At 48.8% G+C, this 12710-nt stretch overlaps 1 protein-coding gene across 2 annotated transcripts in view; it reads left to right on the forward strand.

Moving 5' to 3' along the window:
* SYNDIG1 (synapse differentiation inducing 1) overlaps positions 1-12710 on the forward strand; it is a gene marked incomplete at both ends in the record, with an annotated part of 56109 nt that overhangs the window by 30501 nt on the left and 12898 nt on the right. The window lies entirely within an intron of this gene.

A 12710-nucleotide genomic window follows, 5' to 3' on the forward strand; every position in this document is an offset into this window, starting at 1 on the left:
TTAGGGGATGCAGGAAAGAGCAACACGTGGAGGCGGAAAGTATCCTTTAGAACTGGCCCTGCGCTGGGAGACAGCAACACGCAGGTGGTGAATTTGGCCCTGGACCCTTCCCATCCCCCATCCCCCATCCCGGCCCATCCATGGTTCTCCAGGAAGTGCCACAGTTTGGGTCCACTTTGGCCCATCTCAGTCCCACGTGGACAGCATCACCCCTCAAGGCCCCAGCACTGCCTGCTTCATCCAAACTGAGTGGAGGTTTCAAAGCCAGCCTGAACCCCAGAGCTTCCCCATTACCCCCATTCTGCCATCACCCCAGCCTCCTGCCACTCCTGCCTCCCTCCAAGACCACCACCCCCATCCCAGACCCACACTGCCCACCACCACCAGACTGGGTCTCTGGGGGTCCCTTCTTGGTCGTCGAGAGCCACAAGAGCTTCCAAGGTGTCCAGGATGGTTCACAGGCCCAAAAAGTACCAAGAACAGACTGGCAGTGCTTTGTGGTCCTCCCGGGAATCTAAACACAGTGGAGATGTGGTAAGTCCATCTTGAGACCCTGCCCCTAGAGCTCAATTCTAAAATGATTCTCTGCATTCCTGAGATGATTTTGCATCATTTTGCCTGGCCCTCAGAGGTGTAACAAGTGCCTTGCATTCCTCTGGAAATGACATGCAGGGTTTGAAAACCAGAATGGAGCTTGTAAGTGAACAAATCTTCATCCAGAGCCATCTGTGTCCACGTAAGGATCCCTGGGCCTTGCCCGTCAGGGGCGCTGGGAGTGCGCTTGTGCCTGTCCCATCGCACAGGGGGCAAGTGCTGGTCAGACCTGGGATCCTGAGTCCACAGCAGGGAGCCTGAGTCACGCTCTGCCCACAGAGGGTACAGCTGATCGCGCTGGCTCTCAGGCTGATTTTCAGGTAATTGGCAGGGTGTCTTGCAAGGACTGATCACAGTGAGGTTTGATTTATTATGTGTGAATGTTGGATGGGGGGTGGGGCACAGAGTTCGGCTGACTCTCTGGAGTCTGAAGGAGGCCGGAGCCCCGAGGGTTGCAGGTCCCCTCAGTACATGTGGCCACTCTTCCCGAAGCTGTCCGGTGGCATCCCCGGAGGCCGGAGCCCGGGGTGCAGGAAAACACCCTCTGCAGCTTTGCCTCTCGGAAGTGTGTCTGTCCTGCGGCTGCAGCTGCAGCAGGAGCAGGAGCTGGCGGCTCAGCTCCGTGGTCAAAGGGCTGCTTCCGTCCTGGGCCGGCTCTCAGGCACGGTTCCTGGAGGAGTGTCTGGAATCTGCTCCCGGGCCTGGACCTGGAGATGCTCCGGGTGTTCTGGGCACCTCCATTCTTGGCCTAAGAGCCTGTCATGAGAAAGGCCAATTCTTTCTGAAAAGTCTTTGGTACTCCTTGTCACCACCTGTGACCAGGGAGGCCCTGAGTAACTGGGTTCATTTCCCCAGAGGGCGGCCCTTCCCCAGCAGGCAGGAGCCGTGTGACTCCAGCTAAGGGCTTGGGGATGTGGGTGTGCTGTCTTTACTCAGGAGAGAGGACTTTGCCCTTTGGCACCAGGACAGAATCAGATGTGCCCCCAAACACCCCGCCATCTGATCGGGAAGATCGTGACTCCCTGCCGGGACCCACCTGCTGCCCTGGTCTCCCCACAGGTGCGAGAGGAGATGGGCCGCCCCGGGCCCGACACAGGCTCCCGGCGAGCTGTAAAACCAAAGAACGGCCTGGGCAGCAGGACATAAAAGTGTTCTTGACGCAGCCTGTACTAACCTGCAAGATGATTAACTTTATTTCCCAGTAACTTAACAGAATTCAAAAGCCAGGGGAAAGGCTTAAAGCAGAATCAGCTTGAGCTATATTTCTAAATATATCTAAACTCAGAGCTCTTCCCCCTCAGCTCCCAGCAGAGGATTACAATAATCGTCTGTCATGGTCAGAAAGCTTGCCTGAAGGGTTTCAGCTCACGGTGGTCTGTGGATGGAGCGCGTTGGCCACGGGGGCGCTGCAGTCCGGCTGCATCTCCAGGATGTGGTGTTCGTGGTGCGTGGCCTGAACAGGAGTTTAGTAAACACACTCTGTCTGCTTGGTTGGCATAAAGACAGAGATGGGGGAGCAGGTCCAGGAACCAGAGGCCTGGCCAAGACAGCTCTTCCCCAAACAGCCCGCTCTTCTTGGCTAGAAAGAGGCACTGTGAGAGGGACTCATCCAAGTTCCTAGGCTGAATTCTGTGGTGGTCAGGGCAACAAGTCCACTGAGACCTCGGGAAGCAACGAGGAAATGGGACGAGGAGGGGTTTCTGGCCTTCGGGAAACAGTCAGCCCTCCTCGGTCCTTCTTGGAGGTGGTCAGGGAATAAATAAGACAGACCCACGGTTAAAGTCCTAACTGACAAGCTGCTGTCAAGGAGGAGTCCTGCTTCACCCATTTAAATGCTCAGAATAGAGTTCTTTATTACACTGAGATTAATGTAACCCAACGGGCATGTCGGGGAAAGCAATGAACAGAAGGTAACAATACCTTAAAGCATGGATCCTCAGATGTTGCCGCAGTATTACTCCCAAGGTCTTCTGTCCCCTAGAAGTTAGTGGTTTATTTTCAAAAGAGTTCTTTCAGTGGCCTCCTTTAATAAACGAAAGCATATAGTCGAAATCAGCCAATGAGCTGTACGCATTTATCAAATTCTTAACGACGTTAGTATCTTAAGTAGGGGAGGCAACTTCCTCGATGATGTTTTAACATCTGTTCAATCGGCCACACCTCAACACCCTAACTCCAAGGGACAGAGCTGGGAGGACACCTCCGTGGGGACAGAGCACCAGGAACCCCAATGAGCCCGCACGTCCTGCTCGTGGACCCACAGAGCTGACTCCTCCCCTCCAGGGTCTCCCCTCCTGTGCGGCTGGGCGGCGATACAGGACACAGTCACCCCCACGTGCCGTTCCTGAGATAGGCACCCACTTCCACCCACCTTCACCCCCGTCTCCTCCTGTCCCCAGAGTCCTGGACGTCCTTTCAGCCCAGGGAGCTCGGACACCTGGATCGTCTTGCCCTCCCTGCCCCCCTCCTCTGGGGAGATTGCCTAGACCCCATGAGGGCAGGCAGGCCGTCCGGGACATGCACGGGCTTGGTGGGAAACGAGTTCATCATGATTTTCACCAACTTCTCACTGAAATTCAGCATTTCTCCTGTTTGTGGGCGTGGCCACCAGCGCCAGGGGAAAACTGTTTAACTCAGGGGAACCAAAGGGCTGATCCTGGGGGAGCCAGAGGGGTGGTCCTGGAGTGGGGCTGGAAAGGTGGTCCTGCAGTGTCTCTGCGGGTCAGAATGCTGGGGCTCACTGGCACCAAGGGCTCAGCCTGTCTCCTTCTCTTTCTGGGGTCATTTCTGACACACAAATTATACTCCCACCAGCCCGTTTCTCTGCCAACCCACAAAGCCCCAAGGAGAAAAAGACATCATCCCAACAGCAGTTTCATTACCTTTATATTTTACTCTCATCTTTGAAGCTGGAAAAAGATGCTCTGTATTAAAATGTTCCTTCCCGCTGTGCATATGCTAATGTCCTCCACACAATAAAGCTAAGGGAATATTCTACACTCTGAAAGTAGCTGCAGAGACCTTTCTTCTTCGTGAAAGAGTCTCTTCTTTCCCTCATGGTCCTTCCCCTCCTCCTTCGCTCTTTTTTTTCCCCTTTGCATGTCAGCTCTCAGTCCCCTATAGGCAAGTGACTGGGCCATCTTCCAGAAACAACAGCAAAGAAAATTATCAAAGGACGCAGAGGAAGCAGACACACTTCTTTCCTCCAGTTATGGCCTCTGCAAAGTCCTAGATTCTTGGAGGAGGAGACTGAGATCTTGGGATGTAGCTGGAAGTGCAGGTCATACCCCGGCCCAGGGCCCTTGTCTGAAGCCCCCTGTTACTTAGAACTGCCAAATGGTCTCGAGGGAGGCTGTGGTCTTGAGTTTATCATTTTTTCCAGGTTTATTGAGGTATACTTGGCAAATAAAACTACATATTACACTTCTAGGAGGTGATGAGAGAAATAAGACAGAGGTTGGCCTGCTTGTACCTGACCCGAAGGTGGGACCCACCAAAAGGAATTGTCTGGAAGGGGTGGGAAATACGGAAGAGCAAAGTTCAGATGAGTCTGTTGTTTCTAACTGCCCGGCCAGAAAGGCACTTTTCTCCTAGAGATTTTGCTTGTTTCTTACAATGGAGAAGAAGGTGGCAAGAATATTGAGGCTTCCAAAGGGACAGACACACACAAAAGGAAGACCAGAGAGAAGGTGTGTGGGCCCAAGACAGCTCTCCCCTCCCCTTCTCTGTCTACCCTCCGTGTGTTCCCATCCACAGACGATCTCATGGGAGCTGGTCTTTACGCGGCATAAACGGGCCATGCATGTGCGTGCACACACATGCACACACACACAATTTAAGGACCTTACCCATACCTTGTACTTATTTTTAATGTTTGTAAGTCAGATAGATATAGTGGTGTCACTGTATAATAGTATAGCCCTTACTGACTACAATACTTTCATTAACTTATCAGACTTCAAATCTCCAGGGATAGAAGGATTGTCTCCTAGACAGTGACTAGAACACACCTTATCCCAAATCGCATGCGATGTGACCCAGCCTCACTTTCTTGTCTAACTTCACAGAGGGTAGATTTTCCAGTTGAGCAACACTGAGGTAGAGAAGGAGTGAACCCGAGCCTTCTGCCTTCAGACCCTGCAGGGACCAAGGAGCACCGTCAAGGTCTGCACATGAGGAAACTCAGGCCCCGTGTCTAAGTGGACTCGTTAAAAGTATACCAAGAAAGAAGAGGTACAAACCCCAGCCTTCCCAGAGAAATGCCCTCAGACTTTTACGGAAGGGGTGAACCCTGCTGCCTTGGGGAGCAAACTCTCGCAATCTCCCCGCACTTCCTCCTGCTTCTGCAATGAGTGTTTTGCACACCACACCTGCTCCTGGCTTTCTGATAAACTTATGCGTTTTATTTTGGGTGCTGATCCAGTTATTCCTGCAAAGAAAACTGCCCTGAACCTCGTGGCATGAAATGACCTTTTCATTGTGCTCATGGTTTCCTGGGTTGGGATCCAGGAGGCGCCATGGGGAAGGCCTGTCTCTGCTCCTCAGTGTCTGGGGTCACTCGAGCCTGGAACATCTGCAGCATCTTCACACCCATGTCTGGTAATTGATGCTGGCTGTTGGCTCGGACTTTACCCAGAGTGAGCACAGGGGCACCCAGTACCTGGCCTTCCCACGTGGTCCCTTCACATGGGCTAATTTGCGCTTCCTCACAGCATGGTGGCTGGGCTCCCAAAGCAAGTGTCCCAAAAATACCAGAGCAGATCATGAGACCTTGTTATGACCCAACCTCTGAAGCCATGCAGCATCACCTCCACCAGACCCCGTTGGCCGGGGCCTTGGTAAAGTTCTACCCAGACTCATGGGAAGGAACATAGAGGTCAAGGATCTAGAAGAATATGAGGATGGAAAACACTGCAGCAGCCGTTTCAGGGAAAATATAATCTGCCACAGCTGCATTTACAGGGATGAAAGAAAAGTATACACATAACATGTTTATATTATTAGGTCCATCAGAAAATGAATAATGAGAGAACAACTTTCTTTCCTAAATACTATATTCAGAAAGAAAATATCAAATGAACAAAATTTCTGAGACCTAAAATGCCTTCTAATAGTTTATGAGGTCATGACATGATTATAGTAAAAAGCAAAGGGCATTTTTACTCCAAAGCTATTATACTTATCCAATGCACACTGGCACACATGACAATGATGATGAAGATGTTGCCTAGTGAAGACAGAAGGGCTGAGAGTCTTGTGAATCTTCAGTTAGCAAAGCAAACAGCATTGTGATGGTAAGGCTAAGTGACAGCATTAAATATTCTAAGTGATTTTTAAAATAAGCTAAGTTAACATATTTCTTCAAATATCTACAGCCTTACAGTATGTGTGTGTACAGGAGAGGAACAGAAACTACCTCAACAAAAGAGACCCGCCTTAAAGCATTTGTTAATCTCCAACATGCATCTCCTTTGTTATCCTAAAAGCAAAGTGCTGCAGGGTGGTCTCTGGCAGGCTTTTGATGGGGGCGGGGTGGGGGGTGGGGAGCAACCCTACTCTGGAGGAGAGATGGAAAGACCGTGGAGTTCATCCCTCTTTGTGGAGTGCACCCCTGGCCCACTGTGCACTCCAGTTACAAGACTTAGAGGGTCACAGAGCTTCCCCTCCCCCATGCCCTTCCACCATGTGAGTATAAGCGTCCAGTATGATAACAATGGATGTGAGCTGGGGGACATGAGATGTATACGTGTTTGAGGCAGTACACAGGAAAGCCCCAGAGCCAAGAGGAAAGACAAAAATAAAGACATTCGAAGAGGTACCTAAAGCTACAACAAACATCAAACACGCTCCACTTCTTGCCAGCTTAACATAAATTCTCACACTAAAGGCCTATTTACTTTAATATCTACTGCCCTATGAAGATGTCTTCATTGCAAGGCATGCTAGAAGTCAAGAAAAGTCTGAAGAGACAAAGCAATCATTAGAACCAAACTTGATTATGACTCAGATGTTGGAATTATCAAACAGAGGATTTAAAACAACTGTGTCCAATATGTTAAAAGCTCTAAAGGAAAAGGTAGACAACATGCATGAACATCTGGGTAATGTCAGCAGAGAGATAAAAACTGTAAAAGAAATGCTAGAAGTAAAAAACAGTAACAGAAATGAAGACTATTTTGTTGGTAGACTTGACACAGCTGAGAAAAGCATCAGTGAACTGGAAGATGGCCCAAAAGAAATTACCCAAACTGAAACACACATTGAAAACAGTGAGAAAAAAAAAAAGAACACAACATCCAAAAACTGTGGACTGCAAGACCATAGGAAATGGTGTAACATGTGTAATTGGAATACCAAAAGAAGAAGAAATATTTTAAGAAATAATACCCAAGGGTTTTCCAATATTAGTGACAGACACCAAATCACTGTTCCAAGAAGCAGAGAGACCATCAAGCAGAATTCAACAAAAACAAAAAGACCTAGATGTGTTATACTTAAACTGTAGGAAACAAAAAGAAACTTGAAGATTCCCCAAGGAGAATAAAACACCTTACCTACAGAGAAACAAGGATAAAAACTGTGGCCAGTTTCTCATCAGAAACCACACAACTAAGAATGCAGCTCAATTCAATCTTGAAAGTGTTGAAAGAATAAAACAAATAAACAAAAACCTGCCAACCTGTGTGTATATCCAGGGACAATATCCTGAAAGAGTCAAGGATAAATAAAAACAATCTCAAACGAACAACTGGGGGAATTCACTGCCAGCACCCCTGAGGTCTAGAAAAATATTAAAGTTCTTCAGGCAGCAGGAGAACGATATGGGTCAGAAAACTGGATCTACACTGATAAAAAAGAAGAGCAGCAAAAAATGAATAAATAAAGATGAGACATAATCTTTTATTTTTCTTATTCTCTAAAAGATCGCTGTCTGTTTAAAGCACGAATGGTAACAGTGCACTGGGCGATTAGGGAATATGTAAAAGTGAAAAGTGACGACAGTGTTGAAGAGATGAGAGGGAGGATTTGGGAATATTCCATCATAAAGTACCGGCACTACACTTGAGACAATATGGTGCTATTTGAAAGTAGGCTTAGCAACTGAGATATATATTTTAAATGGAAGTATAAATAATAAGGCAATAGAGGAGATAAAATGGAATCACATAAAATGCTCGATTAAAACCAGAGAAGACGGGGACTTCCCTGGTGGTCCAGTGGTTGAGACTTTGCCTTCCAATTCAGGGGGTGTGGGTTCCATCCCTGGTCAGGGATCTAAGATCCCACATGCCTCGCGGCCAAAAAACCAAAACATAAAACAGAAGAAATATTGTAACAAATTCAATAAAGACCCTAAAAATGGTCCACATTTTAAAAAGAAAAAGAACAGAGAAGGCTGAAAAGAAAATAGAAACAAATGCGACAATATACAAAGATGGTAAATATTAATCTGATTATATTAATAATCATTTATATGTCAGTGGTCTGAACACACCAGCTAAAACAGAGATTGTCAGATTGATTTTTAAAACAATGAGACCCCACTATATGTTGTCTACTTATAAACTATATACTGTCTACATTTAAAGAAACCTGTATATAAAGCCCAGACAGATTGAAAGTAAATATTAAAAGTAAAGATATGGAAAAAGATATACTATGCTAACACAAATCAAGATAAAACTGGAGTATCTTATGTGAATGTCATGCAAAGCCGACCTCAGAACAAGGCATATTATTGGGGATAAAGAGGTGTGTTGCATAATGATAAAGGGGTTAATTCTCCAAGAACGAATAACAATCGTAAGCGTAAAGTGAATGCACTAACCCCAGAGTCGAGATATGAGGCAAGACTACAGAATTAAGAGAAGAAATAGATAACAGTTACAGTTGGAGACTTCAGGCACCTCTGTCAGTACTTGATAGAGGAAGCAGACAGAAAATCAGTAAAGATATAGATGACCTGAACAGCACTGTTAATCAGCCGACACTGCAGAATACACATTTCTTCTGAAGAGCACAGGGGGCGTTCACCAGGATAGGCTGTATGCTGGGCCAAAAAAACAATCCTTAAAAATTTTAAAGAAAAAATACAAAGTACATTCTAGACCACACAAGAATTAAAATAGAAGTCAGTAACAGAAAGGTAGCTGGGGATTTCCCAAATTTTTGGCACTTTAAAAATGTACTTCTCAATAACCCATGGGCCAAAAATGTCTCACAGGAAATTTAAAAATATTCTGAACTAAAAATGAAAATAAAACATCAAAATTTGTGGGATGTAGTTAAGGTGGTGCTTAGAGGGAAATTTGTAGCATCAAATGCATCTATTAGAAAAAGATATATGCATTTGATGGAACCTAACCAGCCACCTTAAGAAACTAGAGAAACAAGAATAAATAAAAGCAAAAAGAATGAAGGGAATAGTTAAAATTAGAGAAGAAATCAACTGACACTGAAAATAGGAAAACAGTAGAGAAAATCAACAAAATCAAAAGCCAGCTATTTGAAAAGATTTGAAAAGACGAAAAACCAACAAAACTTGAAAAGTCAGTAAAACTAATAAACCTCTAGCCAGGCTAACCAGTAGAGAGAGAATGAGATCACCTATACCAGGAAAGAAATGGTCATCTCTACTGATGCCCTGGATGTTAAGAGAAGAATAAGAGAATTCAACAAGTGTGAAGAGCTCTGTGCCCGTGAACTCAATAACCCAGATGAAATGGACCAATTGCTTGAAAGCAAGGAGCATTGGCTCCCCCGGAATTGCCATCTCTCTGTGCAAGCGACGGTTCTCTCCTTGGCTGCATGTTGGAATCACCTGGAGACCTTGAGCAGCTCTTGTTGCCTGGGCCCCCTCGTAAGCATCTTTCTGTAGTCGGGGTAGGGTCTGCGCGGGGCCAGGACGCTCAGGTGTCTCCACGTTCTAACATCCTTTGAGCAAAATGGTGTTCCCTGCTCTTATGAAGCCTTTCTCTTGGTGGATGTTCCAACAGCTAAAAGCATGACATCTCCCCAGTCCCAGTGCCTGGAGCTGACACTGGTTTTCATCTTCAGGCTTAGAAATGGAAAACCTTAGATTCTCAACAGCAAGATGCTTTGCTCTCAAAGTGGAAGGGACCTTTGTGAGCCTATGTTTGATGCCGAGGTGAAGGAATCCTAAGGAAGGGGCCCCTCAGGACTCCAGCCCCACCCCGGAAGCAGGAACCCCCTGTAGACAGTACAAAGGCTCACAAAGGATAAAGTGTTTTCACGTCACTGGGCACAGAGAACCTCGGGGCCTGAAAGCAGAGGTAGTGATAAAAAATGGAAGAATGGTGCTCTAGGCTGTGGCATATCTTTAGATCTTTTATTCATATTGTGGGTGTACAATGTGGACGTGAAACCATTTTTGATGGTTTGTACTTACACCCGCGAGTGAGAGGGGAGTGGTCCCCGCTGGGAACCAGGGAACCGAGTAAGAACAGCTGAAACGGGCGAGTCGTGGGTACAGCTTGCCTGTTCCAGCTCCCAGGCCGTCCTTAGCTGCTCAGCCCCCTTCCTACATAAAAATCCCTTGGAAGGAAAGAGGAGAGGAATTAGCCCCGGCTGCCAGGGCATGTGGGAAGCTTTCCGGGGCAGCCAGGGCTCTTCTGAAGCGAACACGGGCCTTGAACCCGGAGTCTGGGTGGAGTGGAGCATCTTCCACTCGGAGCCCCGTGTGGCTCTTGCTCCTGGCCTGTGTGTTGGTGGGGGGCCATCAGTAGGGGTCACCCCCTCAAGGCCCATCGATTTATAGCAGAGGGAACAGAAGCCATCCACACAAAGGTCGTAGTCAGTGCACAAAGGGCACATGGAAGTGCGTGGACCTGGTAGGGTGTCCGTGCCTTGTAACTGCACAATGCTTTCCTCTGGGCGCTGGCACCCGGAGCCTGGGGTTTCAGAGGTTTTAGGTGTTCTACCTCCAAGCAAAGGAGGACAATGGTGTGCGTGCAGAGAGACCAGTAGAATCCGTCAGAAAGGGGATGACCGGCCGTGGCCAAGCTTGCTGTGCCCGCGGGGAGGCACCCAGCCCCTCACCCACCCTTGTTCTGCCTGACGCACCCCTGTGTGGCCCTGGCCCTCATCTGAAGCTGATCCCCAGCCCAGTGCTCCGGGGACAGCTGCCTGAACGCCCCACGTCTCCACCCCCCATTTTATTCACCTGCTGGTGGGCACCCCTCTATAAAAACAGTGACATGGAGACCCTATAAAGAATGACAACAAATCAATAATGAAACAGAAACCTTTGTCGTTCATGCACAAAGGAAGGTGCACGAAGGACCAGGGAGCTCAGGAGATGGGCTTCTGATCATTCATCTTCAGGGGAGCACAGATGAAAATCACCGGCACACACAGCACCCGGTTCATGTTGGAATCACTGGGCCCACGGGCTGGGACCCTCCCCCACTGTTGGGAGTGGAAAATGCTGTGATACTTTCTTATAAATGTAAACATCCTTCTCCCTATTTTGCACCTAGACATCTGCCCAAGAGAAATGCACCCACGTGGCCACAGAGGTTGTTCACAGCAGCATCCTTGGTCACAGCCCCAAAATGGAACAACCAGGAAAGCCGGAAACAGCCAGGGTTGATCTCAGGGCTTCTGTGGATGGAAGCTGCTTTACCAGCCGGGTCAGCTTGGTTGGGGCAGCCTGAGCCCCTCGGTTTCAAGGTTGGCAGAACCCACTCTGTAGCTGCAGCGGCGCCCACACCCCTGAGATGTCGGTTCCTGGAAGCCCCTGTGCTGACCCTTCAGAACCAGTTCCCTTCATACTCTTTGGGCCACCCACGCTGCGAACGCCACCTCTCTCCCATTGCTTCTAGAACCCCTGAGTTGTGGAATCTCCTGGCCAGAAGGGTAAGTGGTTCTGAAGCAACCAGTTGCAGTGATATTAACACCAGACAAACAGAATTCAAGGGAAAAGCCATAAAGAGCGACAGAGAATAACTACAGAGATAAGAGGGCAGCAAGGAGCCGTGATTAAGGTAGAAGAGTAACTAGCGTGGCTGCCGATGTGAAGGGAGAAGGGTTTACCGGGGACGTCACGGACCCGTGCCCCGTGTCACCCACAGGGTGATGCTGGGAATTAAATATGCCCCTAAAGGCCAGTCTGGGGAGCCTCTGTCTGTGAAGTCAAGGAAGGCTGGAAACCCAGGAAGATATGGGGGGGGGGGGTGGCTTAAATCGACATTTGGGGAAATCGGAGAACAGACTCAGAATTTCTGGGCAGTGGGCCCAGGTCAGGTTGAAACCATGACCTGGCATCGGCCCACAGCTGAGCCGTGAGGTGGAGAAGTTAAGCCGCGGCGGGTCTGGAGCTGAAATCTCCCCGGGGGTGCGGGCCGTGAGGGCAGAGGTCCAGCAGGGGGTCCCCGCGCCTGCAGACGTGGCCTCCTGGTCTCGTCCAGAAAGCAGCAGCATCGTTCACCGGCCCCCAGGACTATCAGCCTCGACTGCAACGTTCCTTGGTCTCGAAAGAATTTACCAAAACAGTCATTTCCAAAGAAAGGAGATGTTTTAGCCTCACAGACGAGGAGGAATACGGTGAGTTGGTTAGGAGTACGCTGGACGGACCTCAGAGCACCACTCACGGTGTAAGGTCTTCTGGGGTGTCTGGACGTTGGGGGTCCCACCTGCAAAGGAGCAAGTTGTGAAAATGGCATGAAAAGCCCTGGTGCTTCCTGGTGTCTCCGGCGCCTCCCCCGGTAGACAGCACGCAGAACCCTGTCCGGAGAGGTCAGCATTGCTTTCAGGGACCCTTGGAAGGGTTGTAATGACACTAACCTGTACCCCACCGTCGCCTGTCTTCGATGGCGGCTTGCGGTGTTGACGGTTTCTGAAACCCAGGACCCAACGTTCTGATAAGAGCTCAGATTTCTAGAAGTTTCACCAACCAGGACCCTGACCACCCAACACATCCCTGTGGTCTTATCCTGTGCGCTCAGGCCAGACCAGAAGAGCCCTTCATTTTCCAAATGTGTGGTGGGTGGCGCTGCCAGCCTGGGTGGGGAGGGGTGGGCAGTGAGGAGATCACTGGAAATCAGTTCGTTTTAAACCTTTCCAGTCAAGTGGAGCCCCTGCTGCCTGGACGGAGC

Source organism: Leucopleurus acutus (assembly GCF_964270905.1).
Source record: "Leucopleurus acutus genome assembly, chromosome: 16".
Lineage (NCBI taxonomy): Eukaryota > Metazoa > Chordata > Mammalia > Artiodactyla > Delphinidae > Leucopleurus > Leucopleurus acutus.